Below are 26597 nucleotides of genomic sequence, written 5' to 3'. Positions count from 1 at the left end.
TCAGGCTGTGGACCTGTGTAAACTGATTCTTGGTCATTCTGTATTTTTCTGAAAACAAATGAAGTTCTTGATTGAAGACATGACTGACGCGAACAGCTAATTTGTTTTGAAAGGTAGGCTTCTGTTGTATTAACAGTTTGGAAATACCACACATCTACTCACAGTTTCCAAGGATTTGTATTCATTCGGTTGAACATATGTTATTACAGTGCAGTGAATGAGGTAGAATTTAACCGTGACAAGAGACCAGTCACTTGCATTTGTGATTTTATGGGATCAATGCCATAAAACTTTTTAAATGATGTGGCTTGCATTGATTGCTTAACGAAGTGTGACAAAATGAACATTCAAAAGGTCAGCAATTTTATCGGAGCCCAACAGAATCTTCATCGTTTGCATGGTAATATAGGTCACATCCAAATCCCCCCAAAAGTCTATAGATATCTGTTTAAGATACAGAGTAATTGAACAATACTTCTCCTAGTCATTCAGTTTCAATTCACATGAAGAATGTGAATAAATGATTTAAACCACAAGGCTACTTGAGAATAAATAATGGTGTATAAATTATTGGATTCATTTCATTGAGCTTTAGTCTACACAGCACTGGGCATAGTCATTCTAAGGAACTAGCAAATTCAGGCACTTGGAGAGCAGCTGTCATAGCTTAAAGTGGAATGTTAATAAAGGTACCCCATTAAAACAGAGGAAGGAATAAATCAAGCAACTACCAAATAATTAGGATCAAATCAGTGGTGGGGGCATACCTAAAGACAAGAATCTGAGATAAAATTATTTGTTATTTGGGAGATCACATAGCTTTATTAAAATCAAATCATGTTTAATGAAGTTATGATTCATTAATAAATTTTCAGAAATTGCCACATAATGGAACTTTGGGGTTAAAGAAGCCACAGTAGCTCAGATCTAGAATTGTCTAACAAATGGTACACAGATATTAATAGTGCAGAGTTGTTTATCACTTAAGAATACATACATATACAATGGTATCCAAGGTATGAATATCCTTTTTAATAGAGGAGATTCCAGTTAATTGCGCCATCAGTTAATTGGGGCAGCTACTTATTTGGGACAACTTTTAAAGTACAAAACTAATTGAGAAAATGGCTGGGGTTCCTTTATTTGGAACACTATGCCACTTAATTGAGGCAAGAGACTATTGTCAAACAGTTTCTAACTAGTGTCAGATGCATGCACTTGTGTGGTCTTTGGACACTGTACCGTGCTTAGCGCAAATAGTTTTTAAATAGTGTCAGTTGTATTTGTGTTCAAAAAGCAGTGATTTTTGTCACTGATAGTTGGCGAGAAGTAGTAGTAAGACAATCAGAACTGTTTTGCTTGGTGTGGCTTCAAGCATTTAGACTTGAAGATGCCAGTAATGGCCACGACTGAAAATGAAACCAGAACCAGAGGCCACAGTTTAAGAATAAGGGGTAGGCTATTTAGAACGGAGTTGAGGAAAAACTTTTTCACCCAGAGAGTTGTGGATCTATGGAATGCTCTGCCTCAGAAGGCAGTGGAGGCCAATTCTCTGGATGCTTTCAAGAAAAAGTTAGATAGAGCTCTTAAAGATAGCAGAATCAAGGGATATGGGGAGAAGGCAGGAACGGGGAACTGATTGTGGATGATCAGCCATGATCACATTGAATGGAGGTGCTGGCTCAAAGGGCCAAATGGCCTACTCCTGCACCTATTGTCTATTGTCTATTGAAACCATTTCACTACTCAACAAGTTAGGACCTATGAAGAATTTGAAAGTATTGACAATCATCTTGAATGTTAGAATGAAAATGAAGATTTGGAGGATGCAGTTGTTGAAAGCATTGTCTGGAGTCAGTCCATTATCTACACTAGGTACCTGCACTGATTTTGTTCAATTTACCATCAATCAATTACGCGTTATCATACGCGGCAGATGAGTTTGTCCATCGATAACTATTAGGAACTAGTGTACAGTTTTATAATACTGTGGTAGTATTGATAGTGTTTTAATTTGTACTGTATTTCACTCAAATACATAACTTGTTACTCAGTTAAATGGTAGTTTTTCTTTTTTTTTTGTACCTTTTTATGTATCTCCATGAAACTTCAGCTAATTGAAGCGGCCGCTTAATTGGGCCAAAATGTACAGCTCTTGACGTATTCTCAATTAACCAGAATTCACTGTAGTAACTTACCATGACTTGGATATTGGGAGATAGTTTAAAAGATAGCATGAAACTTGAAAATGCAGTGCAAGGTAAGGAGTGAAAAGAAGACTCCAAGAAGACACAGACTGAAATGCTAGGTGAAATGTACTGCAGGGAAGTAAAACAAAATAATGAGGTAAAGTTAACTGACTTCACAACTTTAACAAAGGACTTACAGATTAAAAGAACTTCTATTTTTGTGATGGCAGGACAAGTTGATAAAATTGTTTAAAAATTGTTTAAAAAATGTATTGGTGTCTTGGTTTTAAATATAGCTATTACTATGAGTGAACAGGTTAAGGACAGACTTCTATCATTTACAATTAAGTTTCTACTACTGTATAAGGTTTAAGCATCACATTTTAAAAATAGTATCACCAGCTTTGTAGATGGTGTATTTAATACTATAATGCTATGAATGGGTGTTTTAAAATGTTTTAAAGGACTATTCTAATTTATCTTAAAGTGGGTTAGAATGTTTAATTATTTGAAACATTGAGGTGGTTTGCCATTTAAGTTTTGAAACATTTTGTATGGTACCACCAACAAGGAATTCTTCTCAATAGTTTCAGAAGGCACCTATAGGGTAGGGGATCCCAACATTTTTAATGCCATGAACTGATACCAGTAAGTAAGGGGTCTGTGGACCCCAGGCTGGGATCCTCTGCTAAAGGGATTGTAAGGAAAGGTGAGTGAAACAAGGACATACTTAAGAAAAGTATGGTAATATACTGATTATTTTGTTGCATAGGTTGTAATGCCTAGTTACCATGTGCTGAAACATTTGTCATTTACAACATTATGGAGTAAGTATTATACTTTGTTACCTTTATCATTGGTTATTCATGTGTCAGCAATTAGTAGCATCAATTTTATTGTTGAATTACACTTGCATTCCATTTTAACAAGATAATAAATTCAGTTCCTTTATTGTTTCTTTTTTACTTCAAAATCTTTACCCTCATTTCATAAATTTATAAATTCACAATGCAACCTCTTTCAGCTACCATTTTGCCTAATGAGCCATGGTACATTTGGATGATGTGCGTTGGAATAGGCTGCATTCAATCTAATAATATTTACTTTAATTTATTCCACATATTCTACCAAGTTACAGTCTAATCCCCCACCCCATCATCTTTTGAGCACAAAAGTCAAGGCATTTTGAAAACAACTCTGAGAGAAGGCAAAATTAAAATAAGGAAAAATCAAGGATCAACTTTATCCACCATATACATTTACAAATATTATGAAATTGCAGTGGTTTGTGATGGGAAATGATGAAATACTCAGCAGATCAGCCAGTAGCAATGGAGTGAGAAACAGATATAATAATTTGGATCATATGTTGCAATGATTCTGATGAAATATTATTATTTGAAATATTAACTCTATTTTCTATCCAGAATTATTTCCCATCTTGTTTAGCATTTACACCATTTCCTCTTTTACTTTAGAATTCCAGTACTGATACAATCACTGAATTTTGCCTTTCAGCTGTCATGTCTGCTCAAGGTATTTGAAATGATATCAATCTCACTTTTCTCATTCCACTTTACCTTGCAAGTTTTTACATTATGCAAATATCAAATTTCCTTTTACAAGTTACTGTTGAATCTTCCTCTATTAGCCTTTGCGGTAAGCATTCCAGACTGCAAGTCACTACAAGATAAAAGATCAACTCACTAATTTATTTCTACCAGTTGCCACAAATACTTGCCTTTTCCTTTTTTCCTGAACAAACAATTGCTTCCCTGCCCTCTCTCTCTAAAACTAAACTAACAATCCATTGGATTTTAAAGAAATTGAAACAATTGAAAAGTATGTTTCAACTTATCTGCAAGTAAAAAATATGTTGCAACTTCCTAACATACAAATAATGGAAAAACACCAGTTACAGTTCCTATTACCAGAAGATAATGTGGATGGCTTGGATCTTAAGTACAAGACATTTGTCCAAGCTCCAGCACTGACACATGCTGGAACATCCTCATGAAAAATTAGAACCAGATTGACCTAATGCAAGAACGACAGTTCCAGTTTCCTATTTTATACATGTTGAATGGTGGCTGGGGATCACATCCTCTGACTGTTTGTTTCTTTTGTGCTAGCCTTTCTACTGTCTCCATTGCTTTTCCAATTCTTCTCTTTTTAAAATGCACCCACAAGCTTGTAGCAACAACTTATCTTCACTTGCATGTATTTTCCACCAGGTGTCACTGCATACTAGAGTGCTTAATTTTTTCACTCTTGATATCCATAATCATTGCGTTCAAAACATTCCACTGATTGTCTGAGATCAGCTGGGTCAGCACACATTAGATTCTGAATCTTCTGCACTGAGACATTGCCTTTTACTTTAAAACAAACACACATGTTCCTGATGCCAATAGGTTCCATGACATCAAACTACTCTGTGTTAATCTGAAGTAAAATAATTACTTAGAGTAAATGTGGTTGAGGTGACAAGACTAGCAGAAGTGTTACTAGGCAACCCTGAAGCAATGCATTTGTGATATATATACAGGCATGTCCAAATCATTGGGGAAATATTAGTTCTGAAGAGATCAGTAGGGAAATAATCGATTTTTGAACATTTCAGTTGTGACCTGTCAAATATTTTAGTGCTTAATATATCAGCATGTTTTACCTTCCAAATGTGCTAAACAATTTTTCATGAATTTTTGATAATTTTAGTATCTTAGTTTTGGAAATTAATCTGTTTTAAAATACACAATTCTAAATTATCATACTAGATTTCGATCATCATCTTCCCTCAACATAAAACTTGTCATAATTCGAAGTCAGAGTACATACTGCATTTTTCTTGCATGCCCAATCCTGATATTGCATTGCTGGAAAACTTTGTACATAATCTTTCCTCCAAGTGTCAGCCATCAAACCCCCAGGTCTGCTGCCAGTACCACAATGTGTACAAATAAGCACAAGTGCCTCCATCACAATCTTCTGCACTTCATGAAAGAACATAACTTTTACCACCTTGCATCCTTTAGTTTTTACAAGTACTGTAATGTCTAGCCCATTCAGCAACTACTGCTAAACTTCTTCCTCCATCCTGTGTACGTCTATTTGGTCAGGTTTTGGCTTCCCAACTATGGGTGCAATCATCGGTCCAAGTGAAAGTTGTATCCCAAATGTACTGAAGTTCTAGAATTATTTTTTTCTTCCACCTAAGCTCACTTATAGCATGGCAAACTTAAAATCTACAATGAATCTGCACAATTCAGCAGCATTTTACAATAGATTATGATTTAACTTGTGTGTTACAAGTATTCCTTGTGGTGACCTGCTGCATTATATTTTTTAAAAGGCTGAAATGAAGATAAGCACATTAAATTAATCTATGTGAGCCTATTTTCAATACTTAACTCATTTTTAATCATTGAAAATAACCTTACAAAATTCTATCTGAACTATTTTTATTATATTGTGGCTTCATAATGAATATTGATAAGCTTTTAAAGATGCCTTTTTGTATGATGCAACATTTCAAGATTGTATGGAATTTTGGAAAATTTTGGAAAAAAAAGGTGAGTATTTATTACCTCCACAACCATATCCATCAAAACTTAGGAGCATCAAGGCCCAGTTCTGAGTCCCATTGACCTGTAAAATAGCTTTACATTAAAATTAACTCTAGATCTGTACCTTGACTGGAGGTATTTGTTATCTTGTTCTGTAAGGACACATTATTAACAGTTATTAACTTCTTGCCCTTTCCTTATTCTCCAATACAATTTCTTCACTTTCAGCTAGTAAGGAACTCATTATCTTTTTTCTATTTTGCATATCTATGCAAGGCCTTACCATGCATTTTTTATATTTCTCACTGGATTACTCTTATATTCTATTTTCCCTTTCCTTGCACATTCTTGATCTTCCATTGAATTCTGAAGTCTCTCGATACACCCCTTTCCAGGATATACAATGTATTGCTTATAAATTATATTACTGTCACTGTTGTTTTCTGCGAGTGATGGAGGCATGGATAGTTATGTGTAAAAGATCATTGAATGTTTTTGTGGCTGTTTTTTGTTGCGGGTGAGGGGGGGCTTTTCAGGTCTGCGAATTTTGTTTCTTCTCTTTTTCATGCCATTGGGGGGGGAATTGATGTCTTTCCTTTCATCAATACCCATGTAATTTCTAAATTTAATGGCTATCTAGAGTGGACAAATATCAGAGTTGTATTGTACATGCATACTTTGACAATTAAATGAAACTTTGAACCTTTGAACCTTTATTAATTCATTAAATGTTAGCCACTGCTTGTTTACTGCTATAGCTTTAAATGTAGCTTCTCAAAGTACCAAAGCCAATTCAGATTTCCTGGTACACCACTAGTTTTAAAACCTAGTTGCAGAATTAACTACAATCTTCAGTATATACACACTTCTGTCCTTGTCATGCTCACTCTTCTTTAACAACCTCTTAATTATTGGATTATTAGCTAACCCTTCCTTATTACACAGCGCCAGATCTAAAATAGTCTATCCTTTCCTTGATCCCTCAATGTACTGATATAGAAATTATCTCTCATAAAGTTCATAGCATTATCCTCCACACTATTAACATTAATTTGGTTTGACAAGTCTATGTGTAGATTTAAAATACCTAGGATGATTATATGTCCATCATGTGCATCTAATTTCTAGACATTCTCTTCACCATATTACCAACGACCTGCTATATCCAACGTTGCTCAGATGATTATGATGGTAATCATGATGCTTGCAATTATTTCCTTGCAATCAGGTTTTATAACATTCCTTGTAAACGTGGTAAATCTAACTTAAATATATGACAATATTGTGAATAATATAATTACTGTGCTAAAATATTAAAGCTACCAATAAAAATATACACACTGAAAATAATGATGATTTTCTTTATCTAAGTATATGCAGTAAATCTGCACAGCATGTAAATTTGCAGGACTTCAATGTTGAAGTATTTCAGAATTGATTACATTTTTTAACTTTGAATTTTGTCTAGATTGTTTTTAATCTCCAAATCTGGAACAACCGCCATATAGTTGACTGTGGGAAACATAGGGTTTCAAGATTGAGGCCAACAATTTTTAGTGGCTCCTTGTTACTGCTCATCGCAAAACTAACTTCAACTCTAGTCACTTGAATTGGAGAAGTACATCAGATGAAATAATGGTATCTGAAAAATGAAGATAATTACCTCAAATACATTACCAGTCATTGTTGTGTTCTCAATTGTATGTGGCTGTCATTGTTGAACTGATATTCTTGAGCTTTAAGTAGTATTTAAGTGGATTCCAAATTCCCAAGAAGCAAGTTTGGGGCTCTTTCTTTAGTTCAATATTACAGGATGGCAACATAGAAATGTGCAGCCTCACCAATGTCTGCCACACTTCAAATATACTTACATTGTACAGATTGTCCAGTAAGTCAGAAGAAGGTCTTTATTCATGGTCTGCACTTTTAAAATTGCAGGTGCTAAAACAGTTTTTTCACACAACATGTCATTCTGCATTATCCCATTTATTTTGACAAAGCGATGATGGATATAATTTTGAATTCAGACAAATAAAACTGATTTCAAAACAACCAAATCAAATGAAATCCTCAGTAATGTACCTCAAAAGTAGATTTTTTTAAAATCATCTATTTTCTAAATCATCTAAATTGATGCCAGAAAGGAAATTATTTTTATTGATATTTCATTCCAGATAGGGAATCTTGTTCACAAGAATGGCAAAATAGTACAAGAAGTTCTACTATACTGTTCAGGAAGACATGGTCGTTCCATATCAAAGTTTCTTTTATGATGACTTTGCAGGAGTAATTTAAGAACGTTGATGATAGCAGCCAGCTATCTGGGCTTTCAATGGAAAATTGTGCCATGTTTGTGCAATGAGATTGACAAATGGAAGATCTGCCACACTGTACCCTGTTGTATACCATTACCCTTCAAGCACTATTTGTTCTGCTCAAGAAAAAGTCATCACTGAAGATGTTTCAAACTGCTTATAATAGACTGGTCAGTTATTAGTCACGTGATTGTAAAGATAGCTGTGGCTTATTAGGCAAAGTAATTTTTCACCAAATGGGCAAAAAAAGCTATCTGCAACAACTCTGAGTGTTGCTGTAGCATGAAACACAGTCACGCTTAAAATCTTCTACACGGGTTTGTTGAAATACCACACATCTGCATTGATAACTGCCCGTTTCTAGCTGTCAGTGTACCAACATGATAGCCTCTAATCCCCTTGGGGATTGACAGCAGTTAGAGTAACAAGCAGCAAAACCATCTCAGGAGCAGGTGCCGTCTCACACTGGCTTTGTCAAGAGAAGGGGATAGGGAAGCAGGGAGGGGAGGGGAGGGGTATGAGGGTTTACAGCCATTTTGCTTGCTGCACTACTAACAAATGGCAGCTTTGATAACACAAGCGATTCTCCATTGCCTGAGAGCAGCCTGCTACAACTCTTCTTGCAGCTAATGAAATTCATCCTGTGAATGAGCCTAGCTCTCCAGAATCAATAATAAATTCCATTAACATAAGGAACAGCAAACCTGTAGTTTTGCTTTGTTTATTCACAAGGTGTGGGAATTGCTGGCAAGGTCAGTGCTTTACTTCTCTGAAGCCAAGAGCATTTGAGAGTCAACTATATCGCTGTGGTCATGGAGTCATACAGCATAACAGACCTTCGGCCCAGCTGATCCATGTGAAACAAATGCCCATCTAAGCTAGTCCAATTTGCCCATCTTTAGCCCATTGCCATCTAACCCTTTCCTATCCATGCACCTGTGCAACAGTATTTTAAAATTGATAATTGCCTCTGCCACTTCCTCTGACAGCTCATTCTATATACTGACTAACTTCTGTGTGAAAAAGAGTTGCAACTGACCTTAAACCTCTAGCTCTCGTTTCCTCAGCCCCGGGGGAAACAAGGCTGAGTGCATTCACCCTATCTATGCTCCTCCTGATATTATACACCTCTATAATGTCACCCCTCAGTCTCCTACTCTCCAAGGATAAAAGCCCTAACCTGTCTATAACACAGTCCCTCGAGTCCTAGCAGCACCCTTGTAAATCTTCTCTGCACTCTGTCCAGTTTAAGAAAATAATAATAATGTTAAATGGTGTATCATAGTCATACTTATTTATACCTGTTTTTTAAAATTCTGAGATAATTGTCTAGTAATCCAAGGGATTCCAAGACTTCCTACTGTTCTTGGGAATTCTGCCTAGTAATAGTTATTCTGCCCCGGTGCTTTGTTAAGCAAGTGAATGAACCAATGGAATTGTGAGGAATTCATTTCTGGTGTTTGCTCTCAAACTTGGATATAAATAGAGAGACAACAAACCTGAAGAGTACTCAATCATAAAGAAGCAGATAAATATAACTGCCCTCAAACTGAATAAAGTTCCAGCATGTTGAAATAATATATATATGACTCATTTAACATCAATAATGTGCTTATCCTAGTAACACATCTCAAGATATTACACCGAGATAAAAGATTTACTAGGCACCGACAGACTTATCAAAAGCTCAGTCATAGGGCTAGATTTTAAGAAACTGGACTTAAAGGGGAGAGTAAGAATAGTGTATTTTGTGTTTCTATAGGCAAGGCTGCAATTATCTGGCATTTCTTACTGAGCCCATTGTTAACACAATCATACCTTAGTGCTTTTGTCTTTTCAGTACTTAGGAATGACACTCTGGCCCACCGCTGCAGGAGCTGGAAGATGATAAAGACACACTGTCAACCAAGCACACACTCACAGCTGTTAACTCGGGTAACAGTGTTACATGTAAATCCCCAGCATGGAGGATAAACCAGCAAAGGCTGAGAGAACTGGTACAGGTACAAGTTTAACATGCACTGGAAATATAATAACATCAAGGTACGTGTATAATTACAAAGAGAAAGAAGGAAAACATTAAATATTACGCCTTTGATGGTTGGTTAGTGGAGATGTTCAATTAGTCTAACCGTTGTGTTCTTCTCCTGTAGCCCTTGTTTCAATTTAGGAATTTAGCCAATTCCTTTAGAAAATTACTATAGAATCTTCTACTCCCTACTTCTGGGCATACAGATTGTGATAGCCCCCTGAGATAAGGAAAACAAAACTCCTATTAACTTTTCTTCATTTGACAAATGTATTTCCTATTTAATAGGAAGGAGATGTGGTCATAGGATGCGAATTGCTTATATAGAGTAGTGAAGCCAGTGTAATTTTCTTCTGGCAGCAAACTGAAATGAACGCTAGTGTAGCAGGCCACATTAATGAGTAACTTAGATTTCTGTCCCCTAGATCCTAATCTCTACATTTAAAAGTTTCTGCTTAATGAAAAACATCAGCAGTAACTGCAATGTCTGCCTGAAACACTTACCTTGTGAACGTGAAGAACTGAACAAGCTCAACACCCAAGGCTTCCTTTGCAAGGTAAGTAAGGCCTCCAGCAATGGACCTTCGGGACTATTACTATCCCTCAACCATATCCCCAATAAAACACCAGAAAATGCTAAAATAATCAAAACATTCAAACTAAATGAAATAATTCAAATAACATTTTGTATCCCATGATCAGCAATGAAGTCACTGTCTGCTTGGCTGTTACCCCTGGTGTAAAACTAAGGGATCAGCTGCAAAGGATATAGGTCCCTCTCTCCAACACATCAGACTCCCACCACTGGACTCAATTGGGACCACTATACCACAGCAGCAATTTACCTGCAATCTCTTCTGCATTTGCCTAAGCATCATGACAATCTGAAACAAATTGTGCCAGTGCTGGCTGTTTGCCAGGAGTTTCCTGCAAAACTGGCAGCAAAATTCAGCCATTTAAAAAATTTTAATTGTTTAATTTTTACCTTTTTTTAGGAAAATCTATTTTCTGAGATACTCAGCTTGCAGGCTCTGGATTTCTCTTCCTAGATGCACCCCACTACTTTAGATTCCCTTTATTTATAATACACCATTTAAGCAAGTTTTTGATCCCCTCCCTTAATAATGAAGAACTTTCTTTGGTCAGCATCCATCTTGGTTTTATTATCTGTACTTGTTAACCCAGTGAGACCTTTTTTAATTGCTGAAATATAAGTTTGTTATTCTTGCACTAATTCAAAGTCAATATATTCAGTCAATAGACTGGACAGCTTAACACATATGCTTTCATGCAATTATGTTCAACTAATAATACAGCTTTACCTATAGATTTAAAGGTAATCAATCTAGTTGCTTGTGTTTTTGCTCTTTACCCTCTGGACAGTGCTCTAAAACTGGAGTTTCAAAGTGCAGCTCAGGAAGTAGTTAATCCAAATTAAACAGCCACAACTGAAAAGTATTCACTCTGCCTTTTAGTCAGTTTTGGCGCATGCTTTGTCCCTTTGTGACTTTTGCGATCAGTTTACGTTGAAGATGGAAGTGGAGGTGGGGAGATGTGGGGACACAGTGAAGCGCTGGCAGATGGTGCTTAGCGTTTGGCTCCTGCTGGGCTCAGCAGGACCAACAGCTTAGGGGGTTCAAAAAGGCTTCTGCCGTTGAGAGAATAGTGGTGTCAACAATCATACTGTTACACATCACCTTCTTAGCTTTCCTTTCCTTGTGTTGAAATACTACTCGCAATCTGCTGCAGTGGTCTTAGTGCAGTTTTCCACCACAAACTGTTTATCAGACGCTGCACTATAGAAGGATGGGGCTGGAGATGTTACACAGGTAAGCAAACTAAGAAATATTTAGGCTCATATCCAGAGATTAGCAGCTCCCTGTTGCTGCAAATCTTTCCAACAGAAACAATTACTTAATAGTCAATGAGATGAAATCATCATGTGAGTAAATGTAATGTATTTCATGGCCTGCTCATAGTAACCAGACAACAAATTTTCAGTTAGCATCACAATGTAAAGATGATGCTAATGTTCTAATTTCCAATGTTGAATGGCAGTTTCTCTGAATAAGGGATATTTCAGCATCTAGACAACAGTAAAATGATTTTCTGCTGCTCTGTCAAGGAATTGGTTAAGAGTATATCAAAAGTTTGCACCTTCTCACGCAAGTAAGTGTGTATGCCTATCACCTGATGAAGGGTTTTGGCCCGAAACGTCGTCACTACCTCCTCCCATAGATGCTGTCTGGCCTGCTGAGTTCTCCAGCATTTCGTGTTTTTATGCCTATCTAATTATCTACTTACACATACATAAATGCTTAGTTTCTATGAATACTCAAATTAGTTCCACAAAATTATGCAGTAACATGTTCTTGAAACAATAACAAAAGGAAAAACAAATTAATTTGCCAGTAACTTAAAAAATAACAAGTGAAAAGAAGCAAAAAATTTCACAACTTCTAAAAACCTGGTGCAACATATTTTGGTTGGCCACTATCTAATGCATGAACCAAGTAAAACTTCATTAGAATGCAATTGATCAGATCTTAACCTGACATGACTTCAAAAATCTGAAAATACTACTACCATGAAAATCACTGAAAGTAGATTGCTATTTACTTGAAGTACAAAAGATAAGCAGTTTTGATTATTTTTAACAGTTTTGAAGCCCTTGATGTTTCTGGTGACAAAATTAAGGTACTTCCTGGAAGGTTTCTACTTTCCTATCAAAGCATAAATAAAAAAGGATCTGGATATAAAAGCATAAGTGCATTTATAGAAGTTTTGGTGCTGTTATTGTAAATAATACATAGAGGAAACATATGAATGTGGCAGTTTTATACTGTACTCTTGCAATGCACAATTTCTGTCCTTTATAAAGGGCTTTTTTATAAGAAGAAATTTGCCCAATAATGTAGGTAGATAAATTGCGGTTTGGTTTGGAACAAGTGTATTATGTCACTGTGATGTCTGAAAAAAATTCAGTGTTTTTGTTTGATCTAAAGCTCAGTAAATTTAATTAGTATAGTTCTTGCTCTTTATCAAGAAACTTGTTCATTAGCATATAAAAAAATGTTGATTCTGTAGAAAACAGAGAAGCTAATATGGTAGAAATGTAATAGTCATAAACATCAGTTACACCTTTCTAATATTAGAGTCTGCAAATAGATTTGAAAATTCTTTGATTTATGATATATTTTGAATAAGTGTAAAAATATACTTCTAAATGACATTAATTAGAATAACATGCGATGTTGAGTACGAGCCTGTAATGGCAGCCTGTTATAAAGAATTCAAATTGATTAAGTAAATTTCTCTTCAGTCCACTGCACCTTTTGCAGCCTCTAAGAAATGTCAATTAACTGCAGCTGGAGACTAAACACTGCACAGGAGTTTTACAATCTTCTTTATTTTCCTTCCAAACAATACAATAAGATTTTCCCAATTAACTTTTATAAAACAAATGTGTTAATCTTCCAATTTGTTGCAGCATCTGAAGGTTCAAGGGTCATGATCTCATTTTAGTGAAACAGCTCCCGTGGGCCAAGGAGTTCACCAGAAAAGCCCAGCAACAATGAGACACGTGCTAGTTAACTGGCATCAGGAAAGCAGTTACGCTTGACCAGTGGGGGTCTGTTACCCTGGAGAGGCTTTATGAGGAGAAGACACGTGTCAGCTGTCACCAGGAAACTATTGTGGTAGGTCAGCATGAGTCAACAGTTCAATGAGCAAGGTTTCCACTGCGAGGCGTAATAAAGAAAGTAATTACTTCTCCTTAATAAATTTGCATAATCTAGATGTGTAGGCAAAAGAATGGTAAAATATACTGAATCAAGTAAAGGTGACATTTACCATGCTGTTGAAACATTAGATTTACATTATGTTCCAGCTGTGAAATATTTGAGTCCAGCAAAGAAATGGTAATTTTATGTTAACATTTCTAATTTGTTTATCTTGTAAAAAGGGAAATAACAGAGCAACTAGGTAGGAAGTTATTTCTGCAGACTGCAATTTTTTAATAAAAGAGTCTCCAGAGGTTGAACGAAGAATTGAAAAGGCAATATTTATTTTGTGGTGATTGGACTGAGCAACTATTTTCATTTCAGCAATGAAAAGAAAAGGATGCTTGTGAGAAAATGCACAATGAAATATATAGCTGACTATTGGGCATATTATTGGCACATTCTTTACACAAATTTTGCAACTTTTTTAAAAGCCACAGAGCCTTACATTTTGGGAGTCAAGATTGACAAACAAGAGGTTAGAGGAGCAGATGCTATCGTCTGTGTTTTTAAGCGTACTATCACCTATCTGTACGGACTCTACAAAACAAGAAGCCAGTCGGTAGCTTATCAGATCAGGAAGCCTGAGTACGGAAGGATGCTTCAGAGTGCCCTGTCATTGGAACTCATTCAATCACATGAATTAAATGTTGCATTAAAATGAAATAGTAAAATTAGTTAACCAACACAAAATTAGCTTAAGTTCAAAAACTATTTCTTTATTTTGTAGTTTTCAGAAAAAAATAGCAAAAAGAAATACATGAAAGTGTTGATATTTATGCAGCTCTTCACTGATCTGTTAGAAGTGACCTACAACAATTTTTGTATGTTAATTTTTAAATGCAGGTGCTGTTACTACACAGGTAAGTGTAATGGTCATTGTACACAAAAAGCTCCAGAAGCAACAAATGAAATGAACACTAAAATAATCTAATATTGGTGATGATGTTTGAGACAGGGATACTGGCCATCATGCTGGGAAAGATCGGTCCCTAATGCACAACAACATTTTCTACACTTATTTGAAACTCTCTGGCTGACCTTCTCAACTTTAACTGTCTGTCAGTCCAACACAGGCTTATCCATTTAGAATAATTTTCAAGTCTCAGAGTGAGGCTTCATTCCATGATCTTCTATCTATGGTGCCTTCTGTTTTAGCCAAGCAGGACACAACAATGCAGTCTGAAGCAGCTGTAAAAATGATATATTAAAGAAGGAACCTAGCTGATCAAAGTTCACAAAAAATGCAAACTTTTTGAATTAATTTCTTGACTAGATTCATTCTTGCTCTTAAGAAAATCAGCAAGTAAAAAATGTTGAGATCTCAAAGTGATGGATAGCTACAGACTAGATAATCTCTGCAGGGAACTGTGCAGTACAGTCTTAATCTCACAATAACCTACAGAGGTTCTGTAGTCTGTTGCCTCTGATAACAGTTTCTACATGATAACTTTAATGAACTATTGATTTCATCACTAAGCATGTTGATGTTTTCAATAAAATTCTATTTATTTTTATTTCGACTTAAATGTACAGATTTTATTAAAATGTACAAATTCAAAACATGGAATTTAGAGAATTCAAGTTCCTAATTAAATTATTCATTATAAGGAAAACCAGGGCATTATATCTTTTACGCTCAAAGTGGGAGGGAGATGCAAAAATCGTTCCAATTATAATAATATATATTAGAATCTGTTCAAACTATGTCCCAGTAAAAACATACCCAAAATAATACTAATCATGCAGTGCTGATGCTATGACAGTTATTGCTATTGTAAGTGCAACATGACAGTTAAATGCAACAACAATGTAAAATAAATTATTCAATAAACACAGCTTATTTTGAAATAAAGGCTTGGAAAAGTCACACTAAATAAGCCTGCTCAATATTTCCCTGTAAATTTATTGAAATTCATTATGATTACAGGATTACTAGCTAGCTCAATCTGAATATTTTTAAGAAGTTATCAGAACCATTTCTCCCATTTTTGTTCATGCTATTTATTTCATGTAGAATAAACTAAAATTCCAAAGTCACCTGATGCAAACCTTGAGAATGGAGAATATATACCGTAATTGAGTAGAACATATGATTAGGGAAGTAACACTTGAGTAACTGTAAGAATTTAAAGGACTGCACAAGGAATCAATGACAGAATTATCATTGTTACTAATTTATTTGAATACAGTGGATTCCAGTCAATTGGGACACATTGGGACCAGTACTTCTTGGCTCAATTATGTGGCTGCCCCAATTAGCTGATGTTTCATGGAAATAGTTAAAAAGATATAATAAGGACAAATTGAATAACAGAGTATGTATTTAAATGAAATATAGAACAACTTAGCATGCTACCAATACTACGATAGTACTATAAAACTGTGTATTACTTCCAAATATTTATCCACAGAGGAATTCACCCTGTGTAGTCAATGAACAAATTCAGATCAGACATCCAGTGTAGGTAATGGACTGCTTTCATAAATGCTATCAACAATTGCATCCTCCATATCTTCACTTTCACTGCAACATTCAAGATGATTGTCGATAAATTCAAATTTTTCCTAGTTCCTAACATGATGAAGTGGTGAAATTGTTTCATTTTCACTGCCAGCCGTTACAGGCATCTCCAAGCCTAAATGCTCAAAAAGCAGTGAGCAAAACAGTTGTCTCGCTGCTTCGTTCTTGCCGACTATCAGTGACAAAACTCTCTGCTCTTTGAATACAAACTCGTACAACTAACTGATGCTATTTAAAAGCTGTTCACTCTAAACATGGTGTAGCATCTACAGCCCCACAAATGCAGTGACTGACCCTAGCTAGAACCTATTCAACAAGTCTCCTGCCCCGAATAAGTGGCTTGGTGTCCCTAATAAATGAAGGGAATCCCACGCATTTTCTCAATTTATTTTTGTTCTTTAAATGTTGTCCCAAATAAGCAGCTGCCCCAATTAACTGATGGCCCAGATAATCGGAACCTACTGTACTTGGACCGGGAAACTCAGTGAAAAGTGGTTACATTTTGAGAAAATGCCAAATAAGGAGAGCCGACAGAATTGGGGGATCCAATCAAAAATTCTAAGTGAGTCATATGAAACATACAAGTGTTCATTCAGTGACCAGATAAGCTTATTTGAGATACATATATGTTGCAACTGGGGAGAAAAGAATGACATAAGAACATAAGAAAGAGGAGCAGGAGTAGGCCATCAGGCCCATCGAGCCTGCCCCGCCATCCAATAAGATCATGGCTGATCTGTTCATAAACTTAACTCCATCTACCTGCCTTTTCCCCATAACCCTTAACTCCCTTACTATGTAAAAACCTATCTAACTGTTTCTTAAATATGTTTAATGAAGAAGCCTCAACTGCTTCCCTGGGCAGAGAATTCTTCAGGTTCATCACTCTCTGGGAAAAACAGCTTCTCCTAATCTCTGTCCTAAATCTTCTCCCCGGAATCTTGAGGCAATGTCCCCTAGTTCTAGTCTCACCTACCAACAGAAACCACTTTCCTACTTCTATCTTATCTATCCCTTTCAAAACTTTGTATGTTTCTAGAAGATCTCCTCTCATTCTTCTAAACTCCAGAGACTATAGTCCCAGGCGACTCAATCTCTCCTCATAGGTTAACCCCTTCATCCCTGGAATCAACCTGGTAAACCTCCTCTGCACTGCCTCCAAAGCCAGTATATCCTTCCTCAAGTATGGAGACCAGAACTGCACACAGTACTCCAGGTGCAGCCTCACCAATACCCTGTATAGTTGTGGCATGAATTCAATCCGTCTAGCAATGAAGGTCAACATTCTGTTTGCCTTCTTAATAACCTGTTGTACGTGCAAGCCAACTTTTTGCGATTCATGATCAAGCACTCCTAAGTCCCTCTGCACAACAGCATGCTGCAATCTTTCATCATTTAAATAATAATCTGCTCTTCTATTATTCCTTCCAAAGTGGATGATCTTGCATTTACCAATGTTGTATTCCATCTGCTAGACCTTGGCCCACTCACTTAACCTATTTATATCCCTCTGCAGACTCTCCACATCCTCTGTACAATTTGCTTTTCCACTCAGTTTAGTGTCATCAACACTTTTGCTACGCTACACTCATTCCCCTCTTTCAAAACATCAATGTAAATGGTAAACAGCTGCAGACCCAGCACCAACCCCTGCAGCACCCCACTCACCACTGACTGCCAACCGAGAAACACCCATTTATACCAACACTCTGCCTTCTATTGGTTAGCCAATCCACTATCCATGACAATACACTTCCTCCAACTCCATGCATCAGTATCTTATTTATAAGTCTCTTGTGTGGCAACTTATCGAATGCCTTCTGGAAATCCAAGTACATATACAACATCTACCTGTTCCCCTCTATCCACTGCATTCATTATGTCCTCAAAGAACTCCAGTAAGTCTGTCAAACAGGACCTGCCCTTTCTGAATCCATGCTGTGTTTGTCTAATGGAACCACTCCTTTCTAAATGTTTCGCTATTTCTTCCTTAATGACAGCTTCAAGCAGTTTCCTGACTACAGATGTTAAGCTAACTGGCATATAGTTGCCCGTCTTTTGCCTACATCCTTTTTTTAAAAGTGGTGTGACATTTGCTGTCTTCCAGTCCACCGGGACCTGCCCAGAGTCTAGAGAGTTTTGATAAATGATTGCCCACGCATCTTCTATAACCTCCGCCAATTCCTTCAGCACCCTGGGATGCATCCCATCAGGACCAGGGGGCTTATCTACCTTCAGGCCCTCGAGTTTGCTCATCAGTGTCTCTTTAGTGACAGTGATTTTATCGAGGTCCTCATCTCCCATTTCATCCATAACATCCTTTTTTGGCATATTAGACGTGTCCTCCATCGTGAAGACCTTCAGCATGGTCCAGGCAATCAACAGCTGCTTCAAAGTGCTGGTGCTCTGCCCTCTCCTATTCTGTGTGGCCGCATGGTTGTTATTGAATGCATCCTGTTCATGAGTGAGTGGGTTGCATAGTTGAGTGATCAGCATGTGGTCACTGCCTGGCTCTTGCTAATGTGGTGACTCAGCTGTAGTTGGCTCAGCGACCTGCCCTGGAATGAAGCAGCTCAGCAGCTGCCAATTTATCAAGCTCTGCCCTGCATGACTTGCTGCACTTCAGCTGGACCTGTGGGTGGAGAGAGTTTTAGGACATTGTGTTCTTGGTGGGGAGCACATGCAGGTACAGCTGGCATGCACTTGCGTTATCTGCCAGGGTGAAGCCTGTAATACTCACAAGTGCATGTGTCCTCTCTGCCTGCACGGAGAATGTAATGTAGTTAATGCGCATTGAATAGAAAACATCAGTAATCTTTCCTACAGAACTACATGACCAATAGTGAGATGTTGTCAATATGTCCATCCTCAGGCTGAAAGGAGCCTTGATCGCATCAACAAATTATTTCAGTCACCTCAGCAGCTCCCCACAATGTGTTCCTTGCCGTAGATTGCATAGTGGCTGCTAATCATATACAGTGGATTCCAGTTAATTGGAACACATCAGGACTAGTACATTTTAGCCCAATTAAGCTACAGTACTATAAAACTGTGTATTAATTCCTAATAGTTATCGACAGAGGAATTCATCTGATATACACTGCTGCGTTCTTTTGATTGACTATAAATGAACAAAACCAGTGCAGATACTTATAGTCCAGATAGTGGACTGCCTTCGTACAATGCTTTCAAAGATTACATTCTCCAAATCTTCATTTTCATTGTAATATTCAACTTAATTGTTGATACCTTCAAATTCTTCATAGTGCCTAACCTGTTGAAGTAGTGGAATAATTTCATTTTCTCCTCCGGCCGTTTCTGGCATCTCCAAGCCTGAATGATCAAAACCACACTGAGTAAGACAGTTCTGAATTGTCTTACTGCTATTTCTCACAGTGATAAAAATCACTGCTTTTTTAATACAAACACACACAACTGATGCTTATTTAAAAGCACAGTGTAGTGTCCAATGGCTTCACAAGTGCACGTGACTGACGGTAGTTAGAAATCATTCGGCAACAGTCTCCTGTCCCAGTTAAGCAGCATACTGTCCCAGATAATGGTAGGGAATGTCAGCTATTTTTTTTCCAATTAGTTTTTGTTCTTTGAGAATTGTCTCAAATAAGCCACTGCCCCAAATTAACTGATGGCCCAACTTACCAGAATCCAAACTATTCAACTCTGTGGGATCAAGGTACATAATACTCCATGCTCGTTGGAGAAATGATACATAAGATGGCAGAGTTAACATCAAATCAGTGGGCTTGCATTGAGCATATGTTAATTCCCTCAGCAATATGGCATCCAGAGTGATATCACTAATGAGTACAAGCACTACAGATGTTATTTTTCAATTTCTAATGACATTCATAATTCCAAAAAAATCTGTTATCCTTCTGGAACATTTAGCATCCAGCTGTGCTTGTCTTCAGTTAATACTCAGAAGGATCCATAACATCCCTGTGTAGTAAACAAAGTTTATGATAATTATTTGCAAATTTGAGATACGTTATCATAACACTAACACAGCACTCCACATTCATTGTTATTTCTTTTTCCAGGTTTGATGGTAACAGATAAAAAGATAAATAACTCTAGTTAAGAGTCTTACATGGAAATCTAATCAAATAGTATACTTATTGTGTGCTCCCTGTAGCAACACAGTCAAGAAGAGTGAAGAAGTTACTCTGAAGCATTCCACAAAGCTGTTTCAGAACAGTTTACAACTTGTAGACATTTGAAAGTCAGTACTATGTTAGAGCTTGTACTCGTCTCCACAATTCACCTACTGTTACAGGGCAGAAACAGAGTCTTCAGTCCATCAATTTGTACAGATCTTCACTAAGCAAAATGAGAAACTTAATCTCAGTCATTTGCCCACTTTTAATATCACAACATTTATTTTTTCAAGCATCTTTATGAATTCTTTCTTAAAGTACACATATACTCAATGTATGAAATGTCATACAACTTCCAAGTTGTTTTATAGCTTTGCAAATTTTAGATTATTACCTTATTGACAAAAGGAAGCTAATAACATTTATTTTATTAAAGCTTCTTATAATCTTATACTTCCATCACACATCTTATCTTTTTAGTATGTGGTGAAAATGTTTCTTTTTAGTCTCTTAGGTCTCTGGACTGTGGCCCTTTATCTCTGGAAATATCCACAGCAAATCTGAAGTATTTCCAGTACTTTTCTATCCTCTGTGCCTCTGTTACAAATATAACATTACCAACATACTTGTGTGCCTTGCCTCATAACACAAAAATGAACTTTGTATATTATCTACTTTTACTTACCTTTCACAACTTGTGTACCAAACTCCCACTCCTTCATTAATCCATATAAAATCTGTGTATATTTAGCTAAGTGCAAAGTGCTAGCAATACCAGAAAAATCCCAATTACACCACTTCAGATGAGAAACTAATTTTCATTTCTATGATCTGTTTTCAGCCTCTATCCACCTTACTGTCCATAGGTCTGGGATATTCTTGACTCAAATACATGTTGACATTAATTACCTACTGGGAACTTTAGCTATTACTGTATTTTCATAACATATACTGTATAACATGAAGAGGAAAATGTTTTATTACCAAGTAGGGTAGGTTTAGATCATGCTGAGAATTTAATATTCCTAGCTGCTATTTATTTATTGAGATACAGTGTGGAAAAGGCCCAACCAGCCCTTCAAGTCACACCACCGAGCAATCTCCTGATTTAAACCCAGCCTAATCATGGGACAATTTACAACGACCAACTGCTACGTGTTTGGACTGTGGGAGGAAACTGGAGCACCTGGAGGAAACCCATGCGGTCACGGGAAAACGTACAAACTCCTTACGGGCAGCGGTGGGATTGAGCCCAGGTCGCCTGTACTGCAACGTGTTGTGCTAACCACTACACTATTGTGCTGCTCCAGTAATGAAAAGGTGAGTAGTAATCTTAGATGCGTATATTTATGAGAAAGCTACACACTTTCTTGCAGTGCACCTCAGTGACACCTTTATGAAATACAATATTCATGGGTGTCTCACCTTCCTTTCTTCTAAACTACACTGCATCACCTGTAGTTACAAAAAGAAATTGGGGACTTGAAATTACTGGCACCTTGTGAACTATTCTCTAAAATTTAATTTCACCTTTTTTGGCTAGCAGTTGGTCAACTGGCATCGACATCAGGAAATCGAAGGGTAGAATCAAATATCGCTGTGATGATTGTATGCTCTAGTATCAATTGTTTGGTGACAATAAAGTAAAGTAAATCCTACAAACTGAGGTAACACATTTTCATATCTCGCACCTATATGAAGAACTGGATTTTTTAACAGTATATGCAATCTCAAACAATAGATTCTTTTTCATGCCCTTAGCTGGTTATCATGTGAGCTTGGGTCACAGAAGTTAGTCATCTCTTTCATTTCTTCCTGCTTCAAAAATGATGATCATTTTATCATTGTAACTATGAAAATGGACAAGGGAGAGCCAGTAGATGTAGTGTACCTGGACTTCCAGAAAGCTTTTGATAAAGTCCCACATAGGAGATTAGTGGGCAAAATTAGGGCACATGGTATTGGGGGCAGAGTACTGACATGGATTGAAAATTGGCTGGCTGACAGGAAACAAAGAGTAGCGATTAATGGGTCCCTTTCGGAATGGCAGGCTGTGACCAGTGGGGTACCGCAAGGTTCGGTGCTGGGACCGCAGCTGTTTACAATATACCTTAATGATTTAGATGAAGGGATTAAAAGTAACATTAGCAAATTTGCTGATGACACAAAGCTGGGTGGCAGTGTGAAATGTCAGGAAGATGTTATGAAAATGCATGGTGACTTGGACAGGTTGGGTGAGTGGGCAAATGTATGGCAGATGCAGTTTAATGTGGATAAATGTAAGGTTACCAACTTTGGTGGCAAGAACAGGAAGGCAGATTACTATCTAAATGGAGTCAAGTTAGGAAAAGGGGAAGCACAACGAGATCTAGGTGCTCTTGTACATCAGTCAATGAAAGCAATCATGCAGGTACAGCAGGCAGTGAAGAAAGCTAATTGCATGCTGGCCTTTATAACAAGAGGAATTGAGTATAGGAGTAAAGAGGTCCTTCTGCAGCTGTACAGGGCCCTGGTGAGACCCCACCTGGAGTATTGTGTGCAGTTTTGGTCTCCAAATTTAAGGAAGGACATTCTTGCTATTGAGGGAGTGCAGCGTAGGTTCACAAGGTTAATTCCCGGAATGGCAGGACTGTCATATGTTGAAAGATTGGAGTGACTGGGCTTGTATACACTGGAATTTAGAAGGATAAGAGGGGATCTGATTGAGACATATAAGATTATTAAGGGATTGGACACGCTGGAGGCAGGAAGCATGCTCCCGCTGATGGGTGAGTCCAGAACTAGAGGCCACAGTTTAAGAATAAGGGGTAGGCCATTTAGAACTGAGATGCGGAAGAACTTTTTCACCCAGAGAGTGGTGGATATGTGGAATGCTCTGCCCCAGAAGGCAGTGGAGGCCAAGTCTCTGGTTGCATTCAAGAGAGAGTTAGATAGTGATCTTATAGATAACGGGGTCAAGGGATATGGGGAGAGGGCAGGAACGGGGTACTGATTGTGTATGATCAGCCATGATCACAATGAATGGCGGTGCTGGCTAGAAGGGCCGAATGGCCTACTCCTGCACCTATTGTCTATTGTCTATTTTTCACCACCCCATATCCAAGTTCTTGTGACATTGCACAACTCACTCGTTCATGCAGTTATTTTTATTTCTAAAGAATTCTTTCAGGTAGTTTTTCTGAGGGAAGATATCATTAGTTATAGAAACATAAGTTCTCAAAATCAGAGTTCTATTTTATAAAAATTTGCAACTTTCCTTCAGCCACTTCCAGGCGAGATTTAGAATTCTTACTATCAAGTAACACAGCTAAAGGTATTCAGCTGGTCAGGCAGCAGTTGTAAAGAAAGAATAACTATGTAAGTCAGATAGATCAGTTTCAAACAAGAGAAAATCTGCAGATGCTGGAAATCCAAGCAACACATACAAAATGCTAGAGGAATTCAACAGGCCAGGCAGCGTCTATGGAAAAAAGTACAGTCGATATTTTGGGCTCAAATCATAGACTTCCCAATGTAAATCCAATTACATTTAAAGACCAGCAAGTATTCAAGAGAAACTCGCTTTTCTTTCATTACAGCATGTAAATATGAAGTAGATGAGACATTTTAGATATGAGAGTTCTCAGTTATCTGCCTAGACACACCAGGTACTGTGTTGAGAATTGCTATATCTAATTTTGATACCCTTAGAAGTTGCTCACAGAAAAGTCCAACCTGCAGGAATAATATGAACTGCTGTTAATTGGTTTAATCTCAGCTGGCAACTGTGAGTGTTTAAATAGTTTCCTCACAGTGGTCACTGGGATTATGCTAAACACAGCAATTTTGTTCACATCAATAGAATTGTGCAACGACCTGATTTTAATTAAAACAGCCTGGAGTTTCCATTAGGACCAACAGGGAATTTTTTCCACCTAATTCTCATGCAAGCACACTTTCCCAAAAAAAAAAGCAAGCAATATCAATCACAAATTAAGCGGAGCATGAATTAAGTTGTTGTAATTTCTTGCATAAGTTTAACCTAAAGAAAAACACAAGCAATTGGCACACATAAAACTGGCCATGCCCCATTGCAAATATCCATTAATTGCAACTGCCTATTGAGAAATTTTTTGGTGCCAGGGCATTAAGAGCATGAGCTAAAGTTTAACTTCTTACTTTATTAAGACTTCTCTCCATCAATATACTGTAGATAGTGAATGGAATTATATAAGCTTTAAATTCATTTTCATATGTTTAACACTGAATTACTGCACAAGTCATGGACTGCACAGTAAAAAATATTTTTTTTGTTCTGTTAATAAAACCTCATCAGGTCACTTGTTTTAAATATATCAAGGATATTTTTTAACTGTAAACTTTTAAAGAAAGATGATGCTTGAAAGCATTGCCCAGTTTAAGTTGGTTCATGGCAGACTCTATATTTGCAGAAACACAGATTGCCAGAAATAAACAATTCTTAAATCTACCTTCATATTGTGTGCAATTTGTACAGGACCTCCCCAGTTAAGAACACCTGGTTTATGTACAACCCTTGCACACGGTGGACCATTTGGGAGGCTGGCAGGATGGATTTGCCAGCTGCTGCAGGGCTTCAGGCATCTTCTGTTATGTGCGAACTCAGTTCACAGAAATCTGAATGGTTGAGTTCAATGCACTGGCTTATGCTTTTCTTTAAGTATATTGCTGGGCAGCCATATTTCCTACTTACACGCTATTCAGGTTGTGAACAGCATTCAGGAATGGAATCCTGTCGTAATCCAGGAGGATCTCAGAATCAGAATCAGGTTTATTATCACCAGCATTTGACGTGAAATTTGTTAACTTAGCAGTGGCATGTTCAATGCAGTACATAATCTAGCAGAGAGAAAAAATAATAAATGAAATAAAATAATAAACAAGTCAATTACGTATATTGAATAGATTGTTTAAAATATGCAAAAACAGAAATACTGTATACTTTTTTAAAAAATAGGTAGTGTCCAAAGATTCAATGGCCATTTAGGAATCGGATGGCAGAGGGGAAGAAACTGTTCCTGAATTGCTGAGTGTGTTCCTTCAGGCTTCTGTACCTCCTACCTGGTGGTAACAGTGAGAAAAGGGCATGCCCTGGGTGCTGGAGGTCCTTAATAATTCTCACTGCCTTTCTGAGACACCTGGGTACTTTGCAGGCTAATACCCAAGATAGAACCATCTAGATTTACAACCCTCTGCAGCTTCTTTCGGTCCTGTGCAGTAGCCCCTCCATACCAGACAGTGATGCAGCCTGTCAGAATGCTCTCCACAGTACAACTATAGAAGTTTTTGAATGTATTTGTTGACATGCCAAATTTCTTCAAACTCCTAATTAAATACAGCCGCTGTCTTGTCTTCTTTATAACATCGATATGTTGGGACCAGGCTATATCCTCAGAGTTCTTGACACCCAGGAACTTGAAGCTGCTCACACTCTCCAATTCTGATCCCTCTGTGAGGATTGGTATGTGTTCCTTTGCCTTACCCTTTCTGAAGACCACAATCAGCTCTTTTGTCTTAATGACATTGAGTGCCAGATTGTTGCTGCGACACCACTCCGCTAGTTGGCATATCTCACTCCTGTACACCCTCTTGGCACCGCCTGAGATTCTACCAACAATGGTTGTATCATCAGTAAATGTATAGATGTTATTTGATGCCTTGCCTAACCACACAGTCATGTGTGTATAGAGAGTAGAGCAGTGGTCTAGGCACACACCCCTGAGGTGCGCCAGTGTTGATCGTCAGTGAGGAGGAGATGTTATCACCAATCCACACAGATTGTGTCTTCTAATTTGCAGAGGGAGGTACAGAGGCCCAAGTTCTGCAACTTCTCAATCAGGATTGTGGGAATGATGGTATTAAATGCTGAGCTATAGTTGATGAACAGCATCCTGACATAGGTGTTTGTGTTGTCCGGGTGGTCTAAAGCCGTGTGGAGAGCCATTGAGATTGTGTCTGCCATTGACCTACTGTGGCGATAGGCAAATCGCAGATTGCCATTGAAACATTATCTCTAGACTTGATTTCTCAGTGGAGAAATACAGTAATTCAATGAT

General features: G+C 37.4%; 1 long non-coding RNA gene across 2 annotated transcripts; it reads left to right on the top strand.

Moving 5' to 3' along the window:
- On the top strand, nucleotides 1–26328 carry LOC140729999 (uncharacterized). 2 transcript variants are annotated; one of them, XR_012099469.1, is made up of 7 exons: nucleotides 1–113; nucleotides 2962–3016; nucleotides 9911–10113; nucleotides 10525–10656; nucleotides 13590–13797; nucleotides 21578–21843; nucleotides 25019–26328. It is a non-coding gene; the product is annotated as an uncharacterized lncRNA (long non-coding RNA). The 2 variants fall into 2 exon arrangements; XR_012099468.1 differs by lacking the exon at nucleotides 2962–3016.
- Nucleotides 26329–26597: the final 269 nt, after the last annotated feature.

The sequence above is a fragment of the Hemitrygon akajei genome, chromosome 7 (genome assembly GCF_048418815.1).
Source record: "Hemitrygon akajei chromosome 7, sHemAka1.3, whole genome shotgun sequence".
NCBI classification, from domain to species: domain Eukaryota; kingdom Metazoa; phylum Chordata; class Chondrichthyes; order Myliobatiformes; family Dasyatidae; genus Hemitrygon; species Hemitrygon akajei.
Note: the sequence above shows the minus strand (reverse complement) of the source record. Positions and strands in the feature narration are given on the sequence as shown.